The sequence below is a fragment of the Pezoporus occidentalis genome, unplaced genomic scaffold (genome assembly GCF_034315485.1).
Source record: "Pezoporus occidentalis ecotype Australia unplaced genomic scaffold, CSIRO_AGI_Poc_V1 ctg216, whole genome shotgun sequence".
Classification (NCBI taxonomy): Eukaryota; Metazoa; Chordata; class Aves; order Psittaciformes; family Psittacidae; genus Pezoporus; species Pezoporus occidentalis.
In genome coordinates, this window is record NW_026914029.1 from 638,843 (window position 1) to 663,674 (window position 24,832).

General features: G+C 50.1%; 1 protein-coding gene across 4 annotated transcripts in view; it reads left to right on the plus strand.

The window, feature by feature from the left end:
* The window catches only part of OPCML (opioid binding protein/cell adhesion molecule like), a 325,783-nt gene that overhangs the window by 202,625 nt on the left and 98,326 nt on the right, over positions 1-24,832 (plus strand). The window contains exon 1 of one of the 4 annotated variants that reach the window (XM_062619954.1): positions 16,098-16,391. The exons of the other annotated variants lie outside the window; for them this stretch is intronic. The gene's annotated coding sequence lies outside the window, so the exon portion shown is untranslated. Of the gene's footprint in view, positions 1-16,097; positions 16,392-24,832 lie in introns of those variants that run through there. 4 annotated transcript variants of the gene reach the window in all.

Genomic DNA, 24,832 nt, shown 5'->3' on the forward strand with positions numbered 1-24,832 from the left:
GGAGGCGCTGGGAAGAGCGGGAGGGCCGGGAAGCGGGGATCAGCGGATAATTGCACGCGTCTGGCTGCCAAGGAATCGAAACGAGGAGGAGATGGCACGGAGGGGTGGGAGTTTGCTTTGGAGGAGCAGCTGCAGCTCAGGGCTGGTGCTTGGCTAATCAGTGCAGCATGGAGAAGAGTGCAGATGAGACCTGGCTTTGCTGCTATCGCAGGCTTATGGGCTCGTGGTAATGGGGTATGCCCACAGAAAGGGGTCTCCCCTCTTCCAGCATCCTTTGGGTGTATGCCATCACCACCAGCTTGTCCCAGTCCTGGTGCCAGGCTCTGGCTGTCTTTGAGGGGGTTTGGTGCTCCCTGGGGGGCTCCCTGCTGGCCTTGCTGCAAGTTAACTGCTATTGCTTGTACACCACCTTGGTGGGATGGTGTGTAGGGTGGTTGGTTATCCCCTTGCGTGTCATAGAGTCATAGAATGGTTTGGAAAGGACCTTAAGATGATCTAGTTCCAATCCTCCTGCCATGGGCAGTGATACCTCTCACTAAACCATGTCACCCAAGACTCCAACCAACCTGGCCTTGGGATGGAGCATTCACAACTTCATTGGGTACCTCACCTTTCACCCCAGAGCCTTCAGTCCCATTACAGATATTAATGAAGCTTGTAAGCAGAGGGATATGTGTGGCAAAGGGGTAAACGGAGGCATTGGGCCAAGCTCTGCTCACTCCACTCTTCTGCTGTCAATCCCAAAGGAGGTCTCCAACTGCCTCAGACTGGGCAGGGTGGTTAATAAAACATCAGAGCCATTAGAATCTAATGGGTTTGGGAGATAAAAAGCCTCTGCTTCCTGGGTCCCTGAAGAGATGCTTGTACCTTGGTGGGGGGATTAACTTGTGGAAGGGACTTTTAGGAGGTGAAGGAAACTAAGTACCAATAAAAAGCCCAAGGATGTAGGTGAGAAGCCTAATTCTGCACGGGGAGGTGGTGTGAAGGTGCCATCTGCTAGCCCAGAGCAATTTAGTTCAAGGGTAAGGAGCCTTAACTGGCAGCAACAAAAAAACCTTGGTTTTTCCCCCTTTTCTTCTCTTTTCATAAGGGCTCTGGTGCTGTTGGGGGATTTAGCCAATTAGTTAAGATGTTTTCCACTGTTATTGTGCCTCCCTCAAAGGCTTCTGACGGTAAATTCTCCTCATCAAGTGGAAGATCTATTAAGTACCACTTATTGAAGTTTGCTAATTGCCAGCTAATAATAATAATGCTAATAACAATAATAATAATGCTGATTAAGAACGCTTTTAACCCCACTGTTGATTTCAAAGGGGGGTTACATGCACTGCACTGATTTCAGTTGGCATTTCTCCTGCTTTGTGGCTGAATGGGGTAAAAAACAGGTTGGTGGCATTTGATTTTCTTGTTCTGGTGCAAAGAGCAGCTTGGTTTCAGGCCCGTCTACAAAAGCCTAAGTTCAGAAGCAAGAGATTTAAGAAGGAGTAGAGAAGTGCAGGAGGAGAAGGCAACATGGAGAAGCATTTCATTAATTCCCTTGACAAGTGTAATTTAATTTTAATTATTTATGATTCCTCATAGCCCGCTAGTGAATGTTGTGGAGTATATTCTGTAAAACTAATGAAGTCTTAGTAATGGGAGACCTTACTTAAGCCCTGCACGGAGTAGTGGGAAGATGTAGCTTGTCTCTTGCTTTGTGGTTGCTCCATCTCGGTGATGCTGTGGGCAATTATCCTTCATAGATCCCACCCAGGCTGGAATGCTGCTGTTCCAAATGTGCTCATTGTGTGGGAAGTGGATCTCGAAGCTTTTCATGTGGGTTTGCTGTACAACTTTGTGCTTTTTGAGCTGCAGTGATGGGACAGAGGGACCCTTTGTGGGCAGTTAGAGCATCCCCATGAAGTTATAATGAAGTTGTTTATCCCCCTATGTTATTCCATTTGGATTTCTGCTGCTAATTCCCAAGAGGGTAAGGAAACATGGAGCAAAGAAGGAAGGCTGCTGGCTTTGGAATTCCTCAAAAGGGAAGAAAAAGCTTGTTCCTCCACCAGCATCATGGCTGGGGTTTGGGATAGGTGAAGGATGCTGGTATTCCTGAGCACTGGAGTTTTGGTGGACGGATCCTCGGGGTGGGCATGCCCAGAACAGCACGGGGGGGGGGGGGGGGGGGGGTGTTGAATGGCAACCTAAATTTGAATGTTAAAAAGCTTTTGTTCATTATTGGTGGCATATCCTCCCCCTCCCCATTTGTCACTTGGAGCGGAGCTGTCACTCTTTTAATATCAAACAAATAATAAGCTCCTTCTAAAGTGATTTTTCTGACAAGGAGCTCAATATATTAAACTTTATCTATATTTTAATAGCCAATTTCACACCAAACTGCCTTCTTAATAATGTATTTACCACCTGGGGATATTATTCCAACCCATCTGGAAAGAATTGGAAATTAACTGTCCCTAAACTGAGTCTGTGTGTGCTTTAGATGCAGCGGAGATAACAGCGGTGTCATTCCTAGGGGAACTGGGGGAGGAAGCTCATCATGCACTGAGCAAAATGTCAGCAGCAAAGGCAATAGCTGGCGGGGAAATGAGTGCTCTCCTCTTCGCAACCGAGAGCCCAGCCCACCTCAGGAGTATTCAGCTGCTTGGGAAGCAGCTGACAGCACCTCAAGGGCTTCTTCTGCGCTTGTAAGAGCGGAGGGTTTGGGTTTCCAAGGATGCGGCATGGATACAGGGCTGAGGGGAATGCCAGCATCATCATATCATAGAATCATGGAATGGTTTAGTAAGGAAGGGACCTTAAAGCTCACCCAGTTCCACGCGCAGGGCCACATTCCACTAGACCAGGTTGCTCTAAGCCCCATCCAATCTGGCCTCGAACACTGCCATGTATGGGGCAGCCGCAGCTTCTCTGGGTATTCCAGTGCCTCACCACCTTCCCAGGGAAGAGCTTCTCCCTAAGAAAGACACCCAAAAGAGGGGGAAAGGTTGTGTGTTGCTAACGGGAATGAATCCAGTTAGGCAGCACTTTCATCTTGCTCCAGTTTGGAATGCTCCCCACCAGGTCGTTCTGATCCCATCTGAGCCCACGCTGTCTGATGCAGCCCAGGCAGACTGCAGCATCTGTTCTTCCTGTGGACATGCAAGTGTGTGTTTGGAAAACATCATTTTGTTCAGTCTAAGTTATATATCTACGTGGTTACTGTTGCTGTTTGTTTACCTCCTGCAGTTTCAAGGGGTCGAGCAGCTCGTTGATGCTCAGTTGTACGTGATGGTGCCAAACCTACGCCTCTGATGTCCCCTCCAGACAGAAATCCATGCGAGAGAAAATACATCTTGTGGCTCCTTTGTCCTCTAAATAGGAGAGTGATAAGGTGCTTAGTCCACAGAGCAGTGTCATCCTAACCACAGCTTGCCAGGCTGGGTTTAAATCACATTTTGACTGTATTTCTTATCACATAGAAGCCTACCAAGGTCTATCTAGGTGACATTACTCATTCCTGGCTGTGCAGAGCATCCTTTGCCTCTGTTTCATGGCAGTGAAGACACAACAGGGATGGCACTGCCCGGGACATCAAGTCCCAGCAAAAACCCCTTCCTGAGCCTCCTAGGTGCATTTGACAGGGAAAAACATCCCCATGGCACAGTGGGACAGCACAGACCTCCCTTGCACTGCTCTTCTTGGCAGGAAAATCCCAAAGGATGGGAAGTTTGAGAGTTTCCCTTGAACATGACACCGTTTGGGGGTTTGGTTGTATTATTTCTTCATGTCGAGATGAAGCCTTGCAATGTTTCCTTTGGGGTTTCAAATAATTAAGGGCAGCTACTACTTCAAGTCGACTAAAACATCCTACTTTAGAGATAAAAGTGCCTCGTGTTTGTTGTTGTAATGAGTAGTTTGACATTGAGATGAAAAGCTGCTGCTGTTTGTGTTGTAAAACCAGGGTTTGACGCTGTTCTTGAACAATATCAAACTGTTTCCTTCCATTTGGAACAAGATAGACTTTGATCTAACACCCCCCCCCCCCCCCAAGATGTTTCAATCAGAATGGAGAAGCAGCAGCCCTAATGATCTGAAAATAGGATCAGATTGTAAAGTGTTTCCATCATGATGTTATGTCACTTAATAACACGCTCGGAGCGGTGCTGGGTGATGCTCGGCATCGCGTTTAGCATGGTGAAATGTGGGAGAAATCATTCCAAAGCATCTAAAATGCGGAAATACAAAAGTGAAATTGCAAAGTGAGCCCTTAAAGTCCTTAAAAATCTCATTTCTGGCATTTTGGGGTGTTGCTGAGCTCAAGGGAAGAAAGGATGCGGGTGCTTTTGTGTCGTTTCAGTCTGAAACAGAACTGAAAGCAAAGTGTTAAGAAGTTGGAAGCTCCTTGTGCAATGGACCTTAGAATCATAGAAACAATTCTATGAGAGAATTCTCTAAATCCACCTATTTTAACCATGATCCCAACATGAGGGGAAGTGCTGGGAAGGAGGAGTGGGACCCTCTGGACTGTGTCTGTGGATTTGGGCTGAGTTATGTTTGGAGAGGGGTGGATTTGCACATCTTTGCTCCCAAGGAACAAAGGATGGGACAAGAGGAAACGGCCTCAAGCTGCACCAGGGCAGGTTTAGATGGAGCTGAGGAACAATTCCTGCCCCAGAGGGTGCTCAGGCATTGGAACAGGCTGCCCAGGGCAGGGCTGGAGTCACCGTCCCTGCAAGTGTTCACACACCGTGGAGACGAGGCCTCAGTGCCATGGGTTGCTGGTGGCCTTTGGCAGTGCTGGGGAATGGTTGGACTGGATGAGCTTAAAGCTCTTTTCCAACCTGGTTGATTCTGTGACCCCTGTGTTAAACTGGCACTTTGGGTACCTTTGCTCTTGTGTTGCTTTGGCATTTTCCCATTGGGGATGCCAGGAAATGAGAGGGATGGAGGCAACAAGGTTTGGGGTTGCATCCTGCAGGCTCCAGAGGGCTTGCTGCTGTGGTCCTTCTGGATTTCTTAGTGTTGCTACCTGTCTGGGAGCAGGGAGGGGGTGATGGCCATCTCTGCAGTGCCCAAACCATCAGCTAAGCACACAGAGTCTGTGTGACAGCCAGGTCAATGAGGAGAGGTGCAGAAAGGCTGCTTTAATCCTGCAAGGGGAGGATATGAGTGCTGACAGTTACCTGGGGACCCTGAGATACCACATTCCCTAACTTAATCAGACAGATAACGGGAGCAGCTAGAGCTGAGGCAGGAGCAGGAACTGCTGAACAATAGGAGCAGCCCCCCTTGGGCCCCCGTGCTGAGCTGGAGATAATCAACTCTCTCCAAATCTGTCACCGTGCGATAAGTGATGAATTAGAATCAATTATATGTTTAAAATAATAGACCTCCCCATGGTGTTACTCTCCACAACAGTGACAGCATCAGCCTGGCCGGTGATGGCAGCTGCGCTGGCATTGGCACCAGCAGGGCTGGGACACCTCGTGTGCCACCAGGGAGCTCAATGTGGTCTTTTCCAAAGCAACCCATTCCATAGCAGCCTTCCAATATCTGAAGGGGGCTACAAGGATGCTGGAGAGGGGCTCTGCATCAGGGACTGTAGCGATAGGACAAGGGATGATGGGTTCAAATTGAAGCAGGGGAAGTTCAGGTTGGAGATAAGGAAGAAGTTCTTTACTGTGAGGGTGCTGAGGCGCTGGCACAGGGTGCCCAGAGAAGCTGTGGCTGCCCCATCCCTGGCAGTGTTCAAGGCCAGGTTGGACACAGGGGCTTGGAGCAAGCTGCTCCAGTGGAAGGTGTCCATGCCTATGGCAGGGGGTTGGAACTGGTTGATCTTAAAGTCCTTTCCAATTCAATCTATTCCATGATCTATGATTCTATTTGTAGCTTATAGGGATTTACCATTTTTGTTGCATTATTGGCCGCTTCACACGCTTGGCCTCGCTGCTGCTCTCTGTGTGGAGCAGCTATTTCTGAGCTGCTGAGTGCTGCTCTGCTAAATAGCACCATTTTGAGTGCGTTTTTCCTCTCCCTCAAATGCCAGGAGGACACCTGAAGGTGTGAAAATGCAAGATTAACCTCGTGAATCATCCATCAAATGGTGCACAGTTGGTTTGCGAGTGCTGGGCTGGCAGGAGAGGGGAAAAGCATCTAGACTTGAGTGGCCTGGTGCTGGTTGGCAAATGCTCTTGTAGGGTGGTGGGAAGAGCGTGTCTGTCCATCCCAGTACTTAATTTGGGTTGAAAACAGAGATGTGGGGCTTGGATAAAGAGGAATGGCTTTAACCTACCAGAGGGGAGACTGAGATGAGCTCTTAGGCAGAAGCTCTTCCCTGTGAGGGTGCTGAGGCGCTGGCACAGGGTGCCCAGAGAGGCTGTGGCTGCCCCATCCCTGGCAGTGTTCAAGGCCAGGGGCTTGGAGCAAGCTGCTCTAGTGGAAGGTGTCCCTGCCCGTGGAACTGGATGGGCTTTAAGGTCTCTTCCAACCCAAATGACAGTCTATGATATTTGGTCTTTTGGCCATGCTGCTTGCAAAGGGTCTTAGGAAGAAAACTGGGGCCTGGGAGAACATCTCCCCTGGAGGCTGTGGCTGTATTTAAGAGGTGGTCTGGCCATTTTGACGAGGATCAGACTGATGTGCTTGCTTTTCTGCCAGAAGCTACAGTGCTGTAGCTTGTCATGGTCTTGATGCAAAGGGTTTTGAGACCCCTGGGTTCAGTCTGCGTCCTTCCCAGGCACATTTCCATACCCAGCCATGTAACCTTGCTCAGGTGTTCTCAGATGGTTGTCATAGGATCAACTTTCCAAGGACAATGACTCCACCACTGCCCTGGGCAGCCTGTTCCAATGCCCATCACCCTTTCCATTAAGGAGTTGCTCCTAATCTCCATCCTAAACCTCCCTTGGTGCAGGTTGAGGCTGTTTCCTCTTGTCCTGTCACTTGTTCCTTGGGAGCAGGGACCAGTCCTCTCCTGCCTCCATTCTCCTGTCAGGCTGTTGTAGGGAGTGATAAGGTCTAATTGAACTGGAAGTTCCCCAGCTCCCTGCAATGCCAGGGGGGGAAATATTCCCTGTCCATCCCAAATTGGATTGGAAACCTGTTCCTAGCCTGCCTTGCCTTATTACTGTGTGAAATAGCACAAGTTGCAGCCATAAAGCCCCTGGAATCATGTGCTGAACAGGGGCGTTGGGACCAGTTCTAATGGATTGAAGCAAGCGGCTCACCAGCCACAGGGGTGCCCTGGGAATTCCCGTTTGAATCTTATTTACATTCAGCCCTAACAATAGCTCCCAAGCTCGGCTATAAATAATTTCTAGGCAAGAGTTGTCTAATTAAACGTACAACAGCAAAGAAAGTACTTTTAACCACAAGGCTGGTGCCCTAATGAACGTAATCACTGCATCGGGACAGCTTAGGAAACAGAACTTGACATCTCCCGGCGGAGGCAGAGAGATGGAGGGGAACCATACTTGGGGAGAATTCCCTATCAATATTTAATTGCGTGGCGTGTAACGCGCCGTCGTGTTTTGAAACATCAAATGGAAGCCCCACAGAAACTGGAGAACCTTTAAAGCAGATTTGAGGAGGGGGAGCCTCTGCTTTTACAGCTGTCTGGGGAGGGACCAACATCGAAGTGCCCCTGTGGGCATGCAAATGGTTCTGTTGTTGGGAAAACAGCGTGAATTTGCAGCCTTCCCTCACCCACCACAGTCTTCTTCCGCTCCTTGGGCCTCAGTTGTGTTGTCTCTAAGGGGAGAATACAAGAATTCCCCCGGCCCTCATAGAGGCCCATCAGGAATGGGTTTTGAGACTCACGTTATCCATAACCAGCCCTGTGCCACAGTGCTGTACAGCTAAAACAAGCAGGAGCTGGTGGGATTTGGTGATGGGCAGAAGCGGTGTGCTGCAAATAGGTAGATCCAGCTGGAGCTTGGGATAGCAGAGAGGATATTGGGCAGAGCCTGATGCTGACCTGGGAGGTTTAGAGACATAGAATCATGGAATACCATGCTGGAAGGGACCTCAGCGATTATCTGATCCAGCTTTTCTTGGCGAAGATAGATGTCCCAGCACCTTGTCCAGCCAAATCTTCAAGTGTCCAGTGTTGAGGATGGAGGTTATTGTCCATGTAGTTTAGGGGTGATGGAAAAGCATCTATGGCTGGTTCCCATTGGCTTTGTAATGGACTCAGCGCCTGTGTCTAGGGGTGAAACACAGCAGTGCAGCCTATGCATGCTGCTGTTCACCCTGCCTAGAATTTGGGCTTCTCAAAAGACTCGGGCACAGAATGATGGGGCCAACAAACGCCACCTGCATTTGGAGCAGAGGTGCAGATTGATGCCAGTAGGTCCATAATGTTTTCCATCAGGATTTGGGAATAACACAGCCCTGAAAAGCATATCCCTTGGTTTGTGGTGGTGGTCCTGGCAAGAGATGCTGTTGCAGCTCCGTCTGCCAACCCTTGGTGAATGCTGGCTTCATCCCTAGAGAACATACCTCAGCTCTGCTGCGATTAATCTAATCGGCCACTGGATGTCAATGTTGCCTCATCCAATTCCAAGTGGGAAAGGCCTGCGTCTTCAGAAAGGGGAAGAAAACGCTATTGTCGGGTTGGATGTTGTTTTCTTCTGCGAAGTCGGCTATTGAGCACAGCTGAACGAAGGTACTGGGAAGGAAACAGTCTTTGCCCTTGTTTTGCTCAGCCAGGGTGGGATTTGAGCCAGTCTAAACCCTGATTTAAGACAAAAAGCCTCAGCAGAAGGAAAAGCTGGATGCAAAAGCGTATCCCATCCTTTGAGGCACAGCTCCATGCGAGTTGTTGGTGGTTAGCATCGGGCTTTTACCTGGTGTTCAGGAGGACGGTGATGGTGCAAGGGAGGTTTGAGGATGTCTAGTGAGAAAATCCAGCTCTACAAGGGGAGGTTTCTCAGCAGCATGTCAAAGCAGAGCTGGATTTAAGCATTGCAGCTTGGTCTCCTCTCCGTTATCCATCTCCTCATCCCAGGGAAGCACAGCAGCAGCTGCATCCTGCCAAGATTCATGAGCAATAACGCCTCTCCTCCACCTCCTCCCTTCCTTGGAGAAGTCATTTAAATCCGGGCCCTGGTTGGGATGCAGGTGCAGCAGCTGGCTTCTCCAGGCTATTTGCACGCTCAGATGGGACATCTTGAGGGGGAACTTGGGAAGCATTGAATTTTGATGTAGGTCTAAAGGTATGGCCCCAATGGGGGGGAGATGTGCATCTTGGTCCTCTATGTGCAAGGATGGGGAGAGGTGCATCTTGGTCCTCTATGTGCTCTGATATAGACCTTCCCACCAAGAATATCTGAGGTTGGAGAAGCTGCTCATGCCCTTTGCTTGGGCAGCACATCCCTGGCAGTGAGACGTGAGGGCTGGTGAAGGCTCCTTGCCCTCGCTGCCACCTCTGCAGCAGTTAAAGGCAGGACGCTGCTTCCCTGAGCTGTCATCTTGCTCCTAAAAAGGGAGGAAAATGGATTTGTGGTTTCCATCCCTTTGGAATTGCCTCCCTCCCCATCCCCCCTTCACCCCCCTGGGTTCATTTGAGCGCGTTAATAGCTCAAATTTAATGATAAGTCTAAGGGAATTCATTTATAAGATAAATAAGATGTTATTAGTACATTAGTGGCAAAAAATGCACAAGGACACTGCTAATCTAAGGTGAAAATGCCTTCCTGCGTGAAATTTAATTAGCAGATTGTGTTCTATTAGTGACTTTTATGGGGAGTTCATGAAAATGAATACAAATATGATGCACGCAGCCTCTCGAGTGCAGTGAGAGCCTGGCTAATAGAGCCTCCCTCTCCCTGCCACACTGCTGCTAGCATGGAAAACACCAATGTGTGTCCTACCCCCTTGCCACAAGAGGACTTTCTGGAGGCAGGATAGCCTGGGGCCACCTTGATGGGGCAGCCACAGCTTCTCTGGGCACCCTGTGCCAGCGCCTCAGCACCCTCACAGGGAAGAGCTTCTGCCTAAGAGCTCATCTCAGTCTCCCCTCTGGCAGGTTAAAGCCATTCCCCTTGGCCTGGCCCTACAGATCCTTGCCCAAAGCCCCTCTCCAGGTTTCCTGTAGGCCCCCATAAGGCATTGGAAGGCTGCTCTAAGGTCTCCCCTGAGCTTTATCTTCTCCATGCTGAAGCCTGTCCCGTAAGTTGAGTGAAATGGAATGGGGCAATCGGAAACATCCCATCTTTTCCCTCTGCCTGCACAAACAAGCTTGTTGGAGCAGTGTCTCTGTGACAAGAGCAGTGATCTCCTTCATGCTTTGAATTCTCTCCCCAGCCAGATGTCCTGTAACACTCAAGACTGGTAGCAGAGGATGCCAGGTCCTGCAAAGGGTCCACCACAGAGCTTCAGCCTCACGCTGCCGTGTGCTGCTGTTCGTGCAGGGCTGTTGGCGTGCGGTAGCTGCGGGGGAATGGATCCCATCCAAGAACATCATACATCTTTTAAGGACTTGTGTTCCCTTAGCAAGCCTGAGGGTGTTGTGCAGCTGCTAGTGCCAGGTTGTGCTGGAATCAGGCTGTAGACATGTCACTTTTGGTGTCCCTTTTCCTTCTGGCTCACCTTGCAGAGCCGGTGCGGCGTGGACTCCCATGATGGATGATGGGTTGGACTTAGAGGATCCCAGACTGGTTTGGGTGCAAAGAGACCTTAAGGCGTATCCAGTTCCAACCCCCTGCCATGGGTAGGGACACCTTCCACTAGAGCAGGTTGCTTCAAGCCCCATCCAATGAGGCCTTGAATACTGCCAGGGATAGAGCATTCACCACTTCTTTGGGCAGCCTGTTCCAGTGTCTCACCATCCTCACAGGGAAGAGCTGAGTCTTCCTTGGTTTTGTGCTTGGGGTGGTCCCAGAGCTGGAAAACATTCCTGTGCTCGATACTGTTTTGAGACCTTGTAGATGACTTAGGAAGGGAAAACATCTTGGCATTAGCAACAAAAAGAGAACGAAATGAAAGGGATTTCTGTTCTCAATCTTTCCTGGGAAGACTCTTCGTACCTTTGGGAATCCATCCAGTGCATTTCAGCCCATCCAAACCTTCTGGTCCCAGCCACTGTGTGAGGCTAAAGGAGGTATCCTTTAGTGATGCTGCTAGCCAAAATCCAGGTGAGATTCAAACTGGTGGTGGACACCATGCAGCAGGTGATGTGATGCACATGCGATCTTTGAAGGTGATAGTGAGGGTGTTTGGCCACCAGAGCAGCAGAGAGAGGCTTTGTGCACTGGGAAATAGCCTAAGAGCACTCACCTTCCCCATGGAAGACCTGTCCCATCCCTTGTATTGACGCAGAATGAACCTGATGAGGCTTTTGAGGCTGGGGGGAGAGTCCCTCGGTTACTGTTGCTGACGTAGGAGGCATCTGGTGGTGGTTTGAAGGATGCTCTCCTCCCATCTGCGGGTGTAGGATCCAGCTTTTGCTGCTTTTCTTGCCGAGCAGAGGCAGAGCAGCGAAGCAAATGCATGAGGAGTCATTACTCATGCAGATGATCCTCACAATTCAATAGAGGTAATTAGGAGAATGATGGAGGAAATTAGCACTTTCAGTGGCTTTATTAATATTAATAAAATGATTCCACGGTTAAAAATAATAACAATAATAATATTAATAAAACAAACAGCAAACTGCACAAGAGCTCTGCCCAGCTACTGAGGCTGCTCAGGCAGTGCTCAACCAGTAGCTTGAAGCATCCTTCAGGGACAGGTTGCCCTCTCTAAACACACTGTTGTAGAAGGCAGGATGGGTTGGGGCCTATTTGAGGGTGATTCCTTGTTCATCTTCCACATTAGGGAGAGGAGCCGAAGCTCAGCCCATCCTTAAGGCATTAGGAATTGAGTGGCTTGTCTTTAATGTGCCAGTGGTCTTGACAATAGGGTGTTCTGATGCCTCTTGTCTTCTTGCATCTTCACCTGCTTGTCTCTAGTGGTCCTGGCAGGAGAAACTTTCCCATGTCTCCACTTGCTATAGGTTTGGTGTAATGTGGTTCCTGCTTCTTCCATGCAGACCCATTCCCAGGTCATGCTCCCAGCTCTCTTTCCCATTCCCTCTTGTATTGATGGCAGTAGAGGGCTGTGGAGCACTGCCACCAAAGAGCCTTGGGATAGCTCTTGAGCTCCCTGTGCCAGTGACACACCAGATATGCAGGAGTATTTGGAGGAGGTTATTTACAGGGGGTGAGGAGCTGATCACATTAAAGGCAGCATTATTAATGAAAAGAGATGACAAATGTATTTAGACATGTAAAGATTTAATTAGGCTTTTTATTATTAAAACATTGCTGAAAGTGCTTATTGAAGCCCTCTGCTTTCTTCTGAGATCAAGGATTCTTGCATCCTAAGAGGAGGATTTGGTGTAAGGAAGGGAATAACTGGTACTAAGTGGATTTGCAGAAGGCAATAAGACTTTGGCTTTGGATCTTGGACACAGGATTCAGGCTGGCTGTACCCATGGGGATACCTGCCTACACTTGACTCTTTTGGGGAGGCATTTTTGCAGTCATTGGAGCACTTTGCTTGCTATGAGGGACATCTGGAGAGGTGCAGTGTTGGGCTGGGGACTGTGCTTTATGTGGAGGATGGCAGCAGAAGAGACCTTGGAAGGACTGTTGGACTTGTGGCTCCTTCTCCATCCATGCATATGTCTAAAAACCTTCCTGATGGAGCAAAGAGAAGATGCTCAGAGACCCACTGAGGTCTAAGCTGTGTGCCCGGGGCACTGGAGAGCAGCTCTGTTTGTTGTCACTCCATGGGGAGCTGTGACTATGCCAGGAACAGCTCTCTCCTGCCTGTCCTGATTGCGCTGGTGCTCCTGAGTTAGAGATGCCTGTCTGGTGGGTGGTGCCAATTCCCAGAGCTTTCTCCATCCATCTTTATTTAAATGGGAAAAGATCAGAGCAGCTGAACCCATTGCTTTAATGATAGATTCCATTATATCAGACTGTAATTGCCAAAAATCAGTTGCTGTGATTAAAACCTCACAGATATGGTGGCTTTCTGCTGGTGCTTTACGTAGGATAGAATCACAGAATCCCAGACTGATTTGGGTTAGAAAGGACCTTAAAGCTCATCCAGTCCCAACCCTCTGCCACAGGCAGTGATACCTTCCACTAGAGCAGTTTGCTCCAAGCCCCATCCACTTGGCTTTGAACACTGCCAGGGATGGGGCAGCCACAGCTTCTCTGGGCACCCTGTGCCAGGGCCCCAGCACCCTCACAGGGAAGAGCTTCTGCCTTGTAGCCAAACTGAACTCCTCCTGTATCAGTGTGAACCCATTACCCCTTGTCCTATCACTACAGTCCCTGATGCAGAGCCCCTCTCCAGCATCCCTATAGCCCCCTTCAGACACTGGAAGCTGCTCTGAGGTCTCCACTCAGCTTCTCCAGGCTGAACAGCCCCAGTGTTCTCAGCCTGTCTCTGTATGGAGCTGCTCCATCTCCTGAGCATCCTCATGGCCTCCTCTGGACTTGCTCCAACAGCTCCACATCCTTAAGCTGAGGACACCAGAACTGCACGCAGTGCTGCAAGTGGGGTCTCATGAGAGCAGAGGGGCTGCATCACCTCCTTTGACCTGCTGCTCACACTGCTGGGGGATGCAGCCTAGCACACAGGGGGTTTCTGCCTGCGCGCACACACTGACGCAGGTCACGTTCAGTTTTGTATGGACCAGAACCCCTAAGTCCTTCTCCAAGCATCTCCAAAGACTTCCATCCTCTACTCCTTATTGCTGGGGATCCTCATGGAACCCAGTGCGTCATCTCCAGTGAGCTGCCCCTGCAGCTCTGGAATCGGGAGCCAGATGGGTTTCCCTCTCCATCCATGGAACCATGCCCAGGGCCATATATCCTGCACTGAGGTGACAGAACCAGCAAGGGGGGGGGGGGGGGGGGCAAGTATTTCCATTCCTGAGGAATTTGCAAGGCTGGCAGTTTGGAGGGAGGAGGGAGGGGGGAAGCAACCCTATCTCCCAAATTGTAAATTAAGCAGCTCTGGTCAGGAACTGTCACGGCAGCAGAAGAAATATGGAACCTCTGGGGTCGTGTATGCAGAGTAATTTTTTCTGACTGTAACTCTACTTAAAAGCAAAGATAGGATGAAAACGCTGAGAGCATTTTAAATGGACTCAGCAGAGATCGGATTCAGCTTCAGGGGAGCCTGTCTTGGGTGTTGGCTTCCTCTAAACTCCCTGACACCAGAGCTTCGTGTGTGGCTGAGAGATAAATCACTTAAAATAGTCTGTTTTCAGTGGTTTTAGTCAGTTGTGGTGGGTTGCAATGCAAGAGGGTGGTAGTGTTGAGGTGACGCATTGCTGCTTGCTCCCCACCTTGATTCAGGGTGCAGATAGGCTCGGAATGGGTGAGGTTTCTGAGTGATGGAGACCCCAGTGAGGTGAAGCTGACTTGGCAAGGTCTGGGTGTGCATCAGGCTCCCTGGAGAGCACAAAGCAGCCATGTGAGAGATGATGGGATAAGGCTCATTTTAAGGAGCTATAAGAGGAAAAGGGATGAGAACTTCATAAAACATAACCCAACGTGAACTTCCCTCGGGAGTGAATCAAGCTCCGGTCTTGGTTCTGCTCCTTGGTCTTTGCCTTTGGCTTAAAAGCAGTGAACAAGGTGCCTGGCTTTTCCCTTGTGCTGTGCAAAGCAAGCCTGTTTGAAACTCTGCTTTAAGCCCTTTGAAACAAGCCAGGACCCTGAAGCTGTCAATCTGTGGCGTGTTGTATTCTAGGACATGCTGGGTACAGGGAGTTTAGGGGGAGGGAAGCAGGAAAGATGCATCATCACCTCTCCTGGGCATGTAAGAATAGGGAAGGGCTGTATTTTCCTCCCCAGTCTCTGTCAAGGCAGAGGCAGGATCTTGGGTTCACTGGGGTGATGGACAGAGTGAAGAGTGCGTTACTCCTCGATGCATCTCTTGTGAGGTTTGTGGAGCTATTTTGGACATTGCAAGGCCTGAGGAAGGGAGAAGGAAAAGTTTGGAGTTCATGCCCGTCTCTGTGTGAGATGCTCTCTGTGGTGGTGCTCCTGCCTCCCTTGGCCATCCTCGCCACAAAAAGCAGGATGTCTGGACCAGGCACATCATGCTGGGCAGCAAATGAGAAGCCAAAGCTGTGCGGAGACCTCAGAACAGCTTCCAGTATCTGAAGGGGGCTACAAGGATGCTGGAGAGGGACCTGCATCAAGGACTGGTTGGTCCTTTCCAACCCAGATTAGTCTGGGACTCTATGATTCCATAAAATGTAATTCCCTTGGGTGGGAATTCCCTTGGAGTGACAGCCAGGCCAAGGTGTGCTCCATCATGATGTGGTTCATGGAGAAAGACGGGACAGCCAGCCCCATGGGCCCATCCTTCTGCTCTGGCATCAGGCATCCCGTTTCAGGGGAGGTTTCTAAGTGCCTGGCTTGCAGCCGCAATAGGTAGATCCTCCTTTTAGGAGCATGGGAATGCCCCAAATCATTGTCCCATAAGATATTAATAAAGGTGGGTTTGGTGGCTGGGAAGTGGCGAGTGCATTCGTGTATGCCCCCAGGAAATGCAGCATGTAGATATTCAGGATAATGGTGTGACAGGAGGAAATTGGGAAGGGGAGAAGAGTGACAGCCACCCCAGCTTTGCCCTCTCTTCCCTCCATCTTCCTCCCTGCATCCCCTGGATTTCAGTGGTGCCAGATTTTCATCCCGTGTGTTGGAAACAATATCTTGGAGCCATTCATTTCCCATTTAATTGGCTATTGGGGAGAAAATAACCAAGGGAAGTCATGCAGGGGAAGTTCTCTTCCATGCTTTTTTTGGCAAGAGAGTCACAACAGCCTTAAATTTATTTATTTAATTGCATTATTAAAAGCATAAATAAAAATAAATCCAGGAGAGCAGGCGGATCTCTGCTTTGCAGCTCTAAAATAGAACTATAAATGCCACGGAGCACTGGGGGAATGATTTATTAGCCTGTTATTGTGAGTGACTGGGATGCTTTCGATGGAGTCCTTGCTAATTTTTAACAGCTGCATTAAATCACAGCTGCTATCAAGCTGTTATAATATAATCACCCAGTGGTCTGCAACCCAGGGTCAGTGCTGGAGCCCTTCGTTTGCTTCCCATCTCAGCCCTCCGAGGGGAGGGCAAATAAATAGGACTCCTTGTAACGGCCTCATTTTATCATCCAGGAGTTGATAATAAATAAAACCTCTATAAAACTTTTCCTAAAAGGAGGTTGGATCAGAATTTGCAACGAGGAGAAAACCTTGTTTTGTGCTTAGATATGGTCAGGACTCCTGGGTCCTATTTCTAGGGCTGGAAGGGAGCTTGTCGTTGCTGATTTATTGGGAAGATGGAGGAATTTGGCTGCAGATGGGGCTGGAAGGAGGGGAGAAGGACCTGAAGCAGGTAGGAACGTCTGTCTTGGCTCCTTTGCCTTCGTTGTTTCAGACGAGTCACTTAAATTTCCCTACAGCTCGCCTGCTTTCCCCTCCTTTGACAAATAACGTGTGTGTTTATGTGGCTGGGCTCCGGAGGGGGTTAATACTTGGCCTGGAAATCTCTTTAGAAGTGCCAATTTGTAGCAACAGAGAAAACAACAATGAATAAGAGAGCCTGGGAGGTCCAGAAGTGAGCAAGCGGCTGCTTATCAGGCCGGTGGCTTGCGGAGCCAGCCGCAATAGCAGGGATGGGTTTAAAGGGTGAAGGAGATAGGAGGGAGGAAGGGGGGGAAACCTCAAGTAAATAAAACCAAAGCAGTTAGGAAGAAAATGCCACCCATCTGCAAGGCTCCTATTTTTCTTGATGTGTTTGCTTAATGTTTGAGCAGCTGCTTAACATGACAATAGAGTCGTGAGGAGATGCAGGATGGGTGAGGAAAGGATGGAGCTTTCCAGCTCATCCTGCTCACTGGGACTCTGACTCTGATGAATATCCCTGGACAAGGGGATGCTGTGTCTTGAACCCAGCCTGGGAAGTGTTTTGGAACGCTGCTGTTGCAGTGGTTTGTCCTTGTTGGAATTGGATGGGGGTAAAAGGGGCTTTGCCCTGAATACAGCCAAAGGAACCTCAGGGCTACTTGGTGGTGAAAGAACCAGCTCCTGGTGGCTGCTCCAAAGCCATGTGCCCCTTGGGAATGGTGCACAGAGCGATGCTTTGGAGGGACCTTTGGCTTCCAGGGTGGCTTGAGGCAGGTCTCTTATTCCTCCAAAGGAATTTGGCTTCCTTTGTCTTTTCCTACCTCGTTATTCTCTCTGCGGAACGGGATAACAAGCTCTTGCAGCTTGCAGGCTGTTTCCTTGCTGCGGTATCGGAGGTTGTCGGGTTGTCAGCAACCTGGAGATAGCAGGGATTGCTGACAGCAGGCAGAACTGTGTACAGAAACCTTGCTCAGCCTTTGAAACCGCAGGCAAACCTCCCCCAAGGTTACTCTTCTCGTAAAACGTGCTTAGTTTTGTTTGCTGCAAACCTGGATTTTAATCCCAGAATCCATTCTCTTTGAAGAGAATTGGGTTGGAGTCACAAGTAAATGGCTCAGACCAGGCTGACTGGAAAAGATGAATTAAAACTGACCTAGGAAGATGGAGATGTTCCCATCCCCACCTCGGCTTTGCCACTTGCATATTTATCTCTTTGTGCCCAATACCCCTGAGAATAAATCAGCAGTGAGATGTGCATGGAGCAGATCCGCTGGTTCAGATAGTGAGGTCCCTGTGCTGGCATTTACCCACAGCTCAAATCAAACTCCCAGTGAACTTATCCAAAGCCCGCAGGAGCCAAGATCCTTCCTTCACCCAATGTTCCCCCTCCCTTTCAGCCCTTAGAAACAAGTATTTCAAAGGAGGAAAAAACATCATCTGCAGTGGGCACGGTGAGGAAAGACTGCAAACACTGAGAATTCTGATTTCCCCTGGGATTTGCAGCCTGGGAAGTTCAGACAAGCGACGAGTAAGTGTTTTAGACCTTTATCTGCTTAACGCAACAGCCCAAGCTACCCACTGCAGGGGTGAGAGGAGGTAAAGAGACCCTGCTCTGCTGCCATCCCTCCTGCCTCTTCCAGCAGACAGCACAGGCAGGAGATGGCTGCTCCTGGAAGCCAGCTTGTCCCATCAGTGAGATGTTCCAAAGGCTCATGTGTGTTGGCCTGTTGCCTCGGGAAGGAGAGCGGGTGAGAAATGAGTGTATCAAGGCAGAGGCAGGATTCTGGGCTTCCTGGTGGTAGACAGGCTGTGCTGCTCCATGGTGAGAGCCATGGGGCTGCTAGGGACCATCCTGGGAGGAGAGGACCATATTGGAGGGGTACGTGGTGGGCAGGTTGAACACTGTGCAGTGCTTCAGCTCTCTACAGCACAAGCTGTTGCTTGCAGGGGAATCCAGGTTTTCAGTCGATGGAATTAGGCGTATTTTCCTCTTGCTTTCCCTCTTTAGCTTTACATCTTGTTGTCTTGGCCACTCTGCTGATACAGAGGCAGAGCTGAGGGTGGGGTTGGGCTGCAAGCCCTGTAGCTCTACAGTTAGACATGCCTGCATGGCATGGGGATAGGTTTGATGCTCAGCCCAGAGCTGGGGAACACTGGTCCTCCTATCCCCCAGCATGGGAGAAGTTGTTATCCCAACCAGCTCTGTGATGAGTGGCTCTTGTGTCACCCAGGGGTGCAAAATAGCAACACCCACTGAGCAGAACAGGTAGATACAGTTTTCCTTCCTGTCACCTTCTGAATGGGTGCTGGGGATACTGCTTCAAAGCCTCCCAGGACAGCCAAGAACGTGGTTTCCTTCTTCCAGCATCTCGTGGAGGTGGCACAAGTGGGTTCTGATCGTTTCCACGTCTCTGTATTTTGTAAATAAGCCCAGAGGCTACACGGTGTCTTCGTGTTTGGAAATAGCATCAACAGGGCTCTGCGCTATCTATTTATTTGTTCTTTTATTAGTTCAGTTAAGAGCTCGCAAAACACTTTGCAAGCGGCGATGAAATGAGCCTTGTAATGTTGGCAGGAGAGGGAAGAAATGTTCCTGCTCCGCTTGGCAGTGCCTATGCTTGCTATAGGGATGTGGGGAGCTTTTTGAGGTGGCATTTGGGGGAAATGGGGCCGTTGTGTTGCCTCATGCTTGGTCACACTGATGGGAGTGTGCAGTGAGCTGGAAACAGCAGCAGCTTGTCTGCCCCTGCTACTCGTAACCTACAGTGCTTCTAAATAGGACTTTGGGCCATAAGGGGATGGAACTGAGGCTTCAGAGCAAGAAGGGGCATTTTGCAACCTCAAACCTGCTCTTGTCTTGGGGGGAACATGGGCTCTGTCACCCTCGAGCTGCAGCATGCCGTGTTCCCATTCCCCTGAGCATCCCTGCTATAGAAACCCCATATCCTTTGGGCTGGTATTGAAGCACGAGGCTTTTAATCTCTGTAATCCCCCACCCTGCACTTTCTTTCTCTTCTCTACTCATAGAACAGCTTGGGTTGGAAAGGGCCTTAAGATCATCCAGTTCCAGCCCCTCCAGTTCGCTCCTTTTTGCCCCATTCTGGTTTTTCCCCTCTGTTTCCCAGTGATGTGGGAAATGCAGGCTTGCTGGAAGCATCTCTTCGGCAGATGCCTGCAAGGACTATCAATGCAGTGGGGTTTTGTTGTGCTGTTTCGATGGAGCAGCCTGAACTTTGGTGTGTTTTGATATGGAAATGTTTTGGCACTGAAGCAAAATGTCACATGTCTGTGATGCCCCCCCCTCCAGCCTCTTCCCTCGAAAGTTGGGTTTGAAGGGAAAGACCGCAGGGGAGCTGAACACATGCCCAAAAGCACGAAATACCAACAGGAATGGCAACAACAGCAAAAAAATCTTGGCATCGCAAATGAAATCTTCACATTTTGCTTGCCTTAGAATAAAAAGAAAAAAAATCCTGGACCGTTGTCAGAAATCCTGCTGGAAAATGAAATCATGGGATCATGGAATGGTTTGGGTTGGAAAGGACCTTAAAGCTCATCCAGCTCCAAACCCTTGCCATGGATAGGGGCACCTTCCATTAAACCAAGTTTCTTCAAGCCCTGTCCATCCTGGCCTTGGGGATGCATACACCTCTGCTTCAGCTGGGGTTGCACGATCCTAGAAGGATTTTATGGAAGATGGGAGCTTTTACCCATGCATTTAGGTTGCGAGGACAGTGTTGGAGGGGTGTTCATTGCTAAATCAGCCCCACAGTTGGGCGTTAGGGAAGAGAATGGGTCTTGAGTTTGCATTTTCTGCCCAGGAGAGCTCACGACCACGATCAGGTTGAGGAATAAGCTGTGTTTTTTTTTGGTCACAATTACCTCAGTGTGTTTTTCTGTTTGCTAAATTCCTGCGATAAAATGCATTAAATGTAACAGCAGAGAAAATAAAAGTTCCCTTTGTACAGAGAGCCTGATTGAGTGTGAAGATAAACCGAGATAAAACAACTGGGAAAATTAAGTGGGAGAAATAAATCCTGCTGGAGAGAGGCAGGGGGATGGAGGGGGAGAGCTGTGTGTGTGCCATTGCCTGGGCAGCGGTCAGTGCAGCTCTGAATAGCATTCCCAAAGCTTTGATCTGAGGAATGGGGGGATGCTTTGCTGCACCCCGGTTTCAACGTACTGGAGGATGCTCAGCTTGTGGCTGTTCAGCCTGGGGTAGAGAAGTTGTGTGGAGACCTCAGAGCAGCTTCCAGTGTCTGAAGGGGGCTATAGGGATGCTGGAAAGGGGCTCTGCATCAGGGACTGTAGTGATAGGACAAGGGGTGATGGGTTCAAACTGAAACAGGAGGAGTTCAGGTTGGAGATAAGGCAGAAGCTCTTCCCTGTGAGGGTGCTGAGGCGCTGGCACAGGGTGCCCAGAGAAGCTGTGGCTGCCCCATCCCTGGCAGTGTTCAAGGCCAGGTTGGACACAGGGGCTTGGAGCAAGCTGCTCTAGTGGAAGGGGTCCCTGCCCGTGGCAGAGGGTTGGAATTGGATGAGCTTTAAGGTCTCTTCAACACAAACCAGTCCATGATTCTATGGTTCCCTGCTGTGCCAGGGTGTGCGTGCACAGGGTAAAGAAATGGAGACTGTTTGGCAGCAACTGGGGAAAGGAAGAAGCAGGGCTGTGGGGGAAGAGGTGTCTGGAGGCAGTGCCAAATACGCTGGGGAAAAATTAGCAGCTGCAAGTGTGCAAGAGAAAAGGTGGAGAAGAGAAGGGATGGGGACAGATGGAGAGAAAGAGGAGGTGGAAAGGAGGAGGAGGTGGGAGAAAAGGGAGGAGGGGATAGTAGTGCAGAAAGATATTAGTTAAAAATCTCATAGCCCCGAGCCCAGATGCCATCTGCACGTAGCAGGATACCAACAAGATACAGCGCTCTCTATTCACCATGGAGTTGTTATGTGTATCTTGGCCAGATAGTGTAGCCAGGATGTTCAGGAATAGAGATTTCACATGCCCCAGGAGAGGGATGCCTTGAATGACCCCGGTTTTTGGGAAGCACCAGCAGCTCTCTGCAGACAGGGACTGGGAAGGAGCTTTGAAACAGCTTCTTTGGGCTTTCCAGAGGGAGATCTGGGAACTTCCACCAGTGCTGGAGGGTGAAGGATTAGCTCTTTGATTAAACAAGGCCAGGTCCTCCAAGGACTGCTTTCCCCTCCAGCTCTGCTGGGTTTTTGCTTCGATGGGTTGCTTCAGTTGTGAGTGGCTCAAAGTTCATTTTAGGGGAAAAAAAGGCAAAGAAAACCATTTTCCATTCTATTTTCCTTAAGAATTAGTTGTCTTTGCCTGCTGAGGACTGTGCTTTGCACTTTGACAAGGACGTGGTGGTTGGTTGTTCTCACCACGGGAGATGATGCTGTCCTGGTGCGAAAAGTGGATGTGCTTCATAGTGTTCCTCTCCCCAGGCAGGGTGCTTGTGGGAAGGTCCTAAGCTGTGAGCATCTGTTTCTGGTTTGAAAGGAGTTAGAAGAAAGCTGGAGAGGGGCTTTGGACAAGGGATGTAGGGACAGGAAAAGGGGAATGGCTTTAACCTGCCAGAGGAGAGAATCAATATCCTTTAGGAAGAGGCGGTGTATCAGAGGGTGCTGGTGAGCAGTTAAGGCTACCCAAGTGTGTGCGGTCCTGGTGTTGTTGCAGTCTCCGTCCCTCACTGCATCCATCTTAAGGGAGATGGACTGAGAGCATCCCAGCATGCCCTAAGATGCGTGGAGAAGGGGAAAATAAACGTGGAGCAGTGGTGGGGCTGCAGAATAAAGCCCAGTGTTGCTGTACATTGGTCCCAGTATGGTGCTGGAGCAGTGCTGCCACTAACCTGCCCCACAATGGGCTCTGGTCCCTCACTAATTACTTCCAAGCCTGGACTCTTGGCATTTGCAAGCTCCTGATGAGAGCAATGAGGGAGAAAGCTTGGAGGGAGATGGAGACCAAACCGCACCACTGATAGAAGCGGAGATTGACAATGGGCTGGGAGGTGGAGGGACTCGTCCTTGCAATCTCAGTTCCTTTCTGAGCCTCTGGGATGATGAGAGAAGGTCAGGACTTGTTAACGTCACTCTGAGGAGCAGGATCAGCCGCTGCCATATGCCTGATGCCCTCAGGGCCTGTGCCAGCCTCTCAGCTAGCTGGTATTTTTAGACATGGACCTGATCTAAAGCCACCCCATGCAACCTCTGGTCTGCAAACTGTCTGGGCACAGAAGTGGCTCTGCTTTCATGTCTGCTGCGTCCACGTTTTGTACCCTCCTGGATTCTGAGTTCTTTTTCCCTTTGCCCTTTCCTCCCCCATGTCCCAGCTTGCTCCCTCTGTTTGGTGGCAGTGTGCTTCCTCAGAAGGTAGCTTTAACCAGAACTGTGATGGGGTGAGCCAGAAGACAGAGGCAGGAAAGGGTGCTCTTTGACTGCCTGCTCCCGCTGTTGAGTGCCCAAAGGGGCTTCACTGAGGCATACCACCTGCATAGCGGTGCCAGGTTGTTGTGTCCTACCCAGTTAGGCAGGTTCTGTTCCATAAATATGGACAACGTTCCCTTCCCTTTCTCTTCCCTTTTGGATGCCCCATATATGCCAGTTCAGCTCCCTGTCTGTCAGTTTATACCTTGCCTTTACATGTGTCTGCATCTCTGCAGCCTCCTCAGAGGCTCTTTTGAGGCAGACAGGCTCTTTTCCCCCTTTAAATCTCCCCTTTGCTAAATTACACCATCTCTGGCAGGCTTCCTGCTACACACGCTCTATGTCTACAGCTTCCTCTCTCAAGGGGTGAGCACTATTGAACCCAGCACAGCTTCTGGTCACTGCAGCATCCTCCCCCTTGGAGCTCACCCTGCTGCTGGAGCAGGCTCAGGCTGTCTCACTGTGGGGAGCTGCGATGGGTTTGTGCTCACTCCTTGCTGCTCCTTCTCTGCCAGCAGCCATGGCTCCTCTGTGCCAAGGTGGGAGCACATCGGGAAGGAGATGGGGTGTTCTTCCTCTCCATCCTTCCCCCCCAAAAGGATGCTTCGCATTGAAGCAGCTGGCTTGTGTATTCAGGGTTAAGGCAATTTTCTATCAGAAGAGCTGGAAAACTCATCCCTGTGCTTTTCCCTGCACTTCCCTTGGCTCCTGGGCTGTCCTATTTATCCAAGCTGCAGTCAGCATCCCTCTCATGCCTGCAGCCATAAGCTGGTGCCAGGAGTCAGCACACATCTCTGCAGTGCTAGCCTGTGGCTAGCAGTGTCTTTAGGGTCTCTGCATCCCACTGCTATATAGAGAGGATCTTTAGTGCTGATAATTTGTCTTGAAATCACTGAAAAATCCTTGCAAATACCTCTTGATCAGTTGTAGAAGCTGTATTTGGGTCTCTGGAGAAGATTGGGGCCCCAAAATAGCTTAAACTCTTTCACTGGTTGTTATATTCCTCCTGAAAGGGGCATGTTATATTGAGTAGGAATGCATCCAGTTGAGGACCATGCCCGTCTCGACTTAGGGATGAGGAACTGTACAGCACAATGCAAGGAGGTAGCAATGGGAGGTTGGTTTCCTTTTGTAGGCACAGAGATGGATGTGTCTGGATGGTCACTGAGGTCTTGGTGCCCTCAGTTGCTGCTTGAGGAGGTAAATGATGGTTTCTTCATGTCTCCAAGACCACCTCCTGTGCATAACAGGACTGCAGGGGGACCAGGGAAGGGGTTGGTGCACTCTGATGTCAAGCACTGCCCTGTTTGGAGTGATGGGGTGGAAAACCATCCTAGTGCAAGGCTGTCTGTGTCCGGAAGTGAGGACAGCAGGGATATGGAGTAGGGAGATCCTCTGGAGCTCCCTTCCACAACAAACTGGTGGGGCAAATATGTGTCAGCAGGACCTTGTTTCTCACTGCCCTGCCTGCAGACAGGCTCCCAGCCACAGGGGAGCCATCCCTGAATTCAACCATGCATTAACAAGTGGATGGAAGTGTGATGAGCAACGGCTGAGGGGCCTGGGGGGTTTAGTCAGGAGAAGAGAAAGCTCAGGAGGGACCTTATGGTTCTCTACAGCTGCCTGGCAGGAGGATGGAGCCAAGAGGGGGCTGGTCTCTGCCCCCAAGGAACAAGGGATGGGGTGAGAGGAAACGGCCTCAAGCTGCACCAGAGGAAGTTTAGATGGAGCTGAGGAACAACTCCCTCCCCAGAGGGTGCTCAGGCATTGGAACAGGCTATTCGAGGCTCTCAGTGCCATGGGTTAGCCTTGGCAGTGCTGGGGAATGGTTGGACTGGATCTTAAAAGATCTTTTCCAACCTGATTGGTTTTAGGGATGCAGGGAAAGATGCAGCAAGGGCGCTGTGGTGGCCGAGGGGACCAGCATCGTGGTGCTGAGCCGGGCGAGACGTGCGGGCTTGAAGCAGTTAAAGGGGGGGGCAGTCCCTTGGGCTGGTGGGA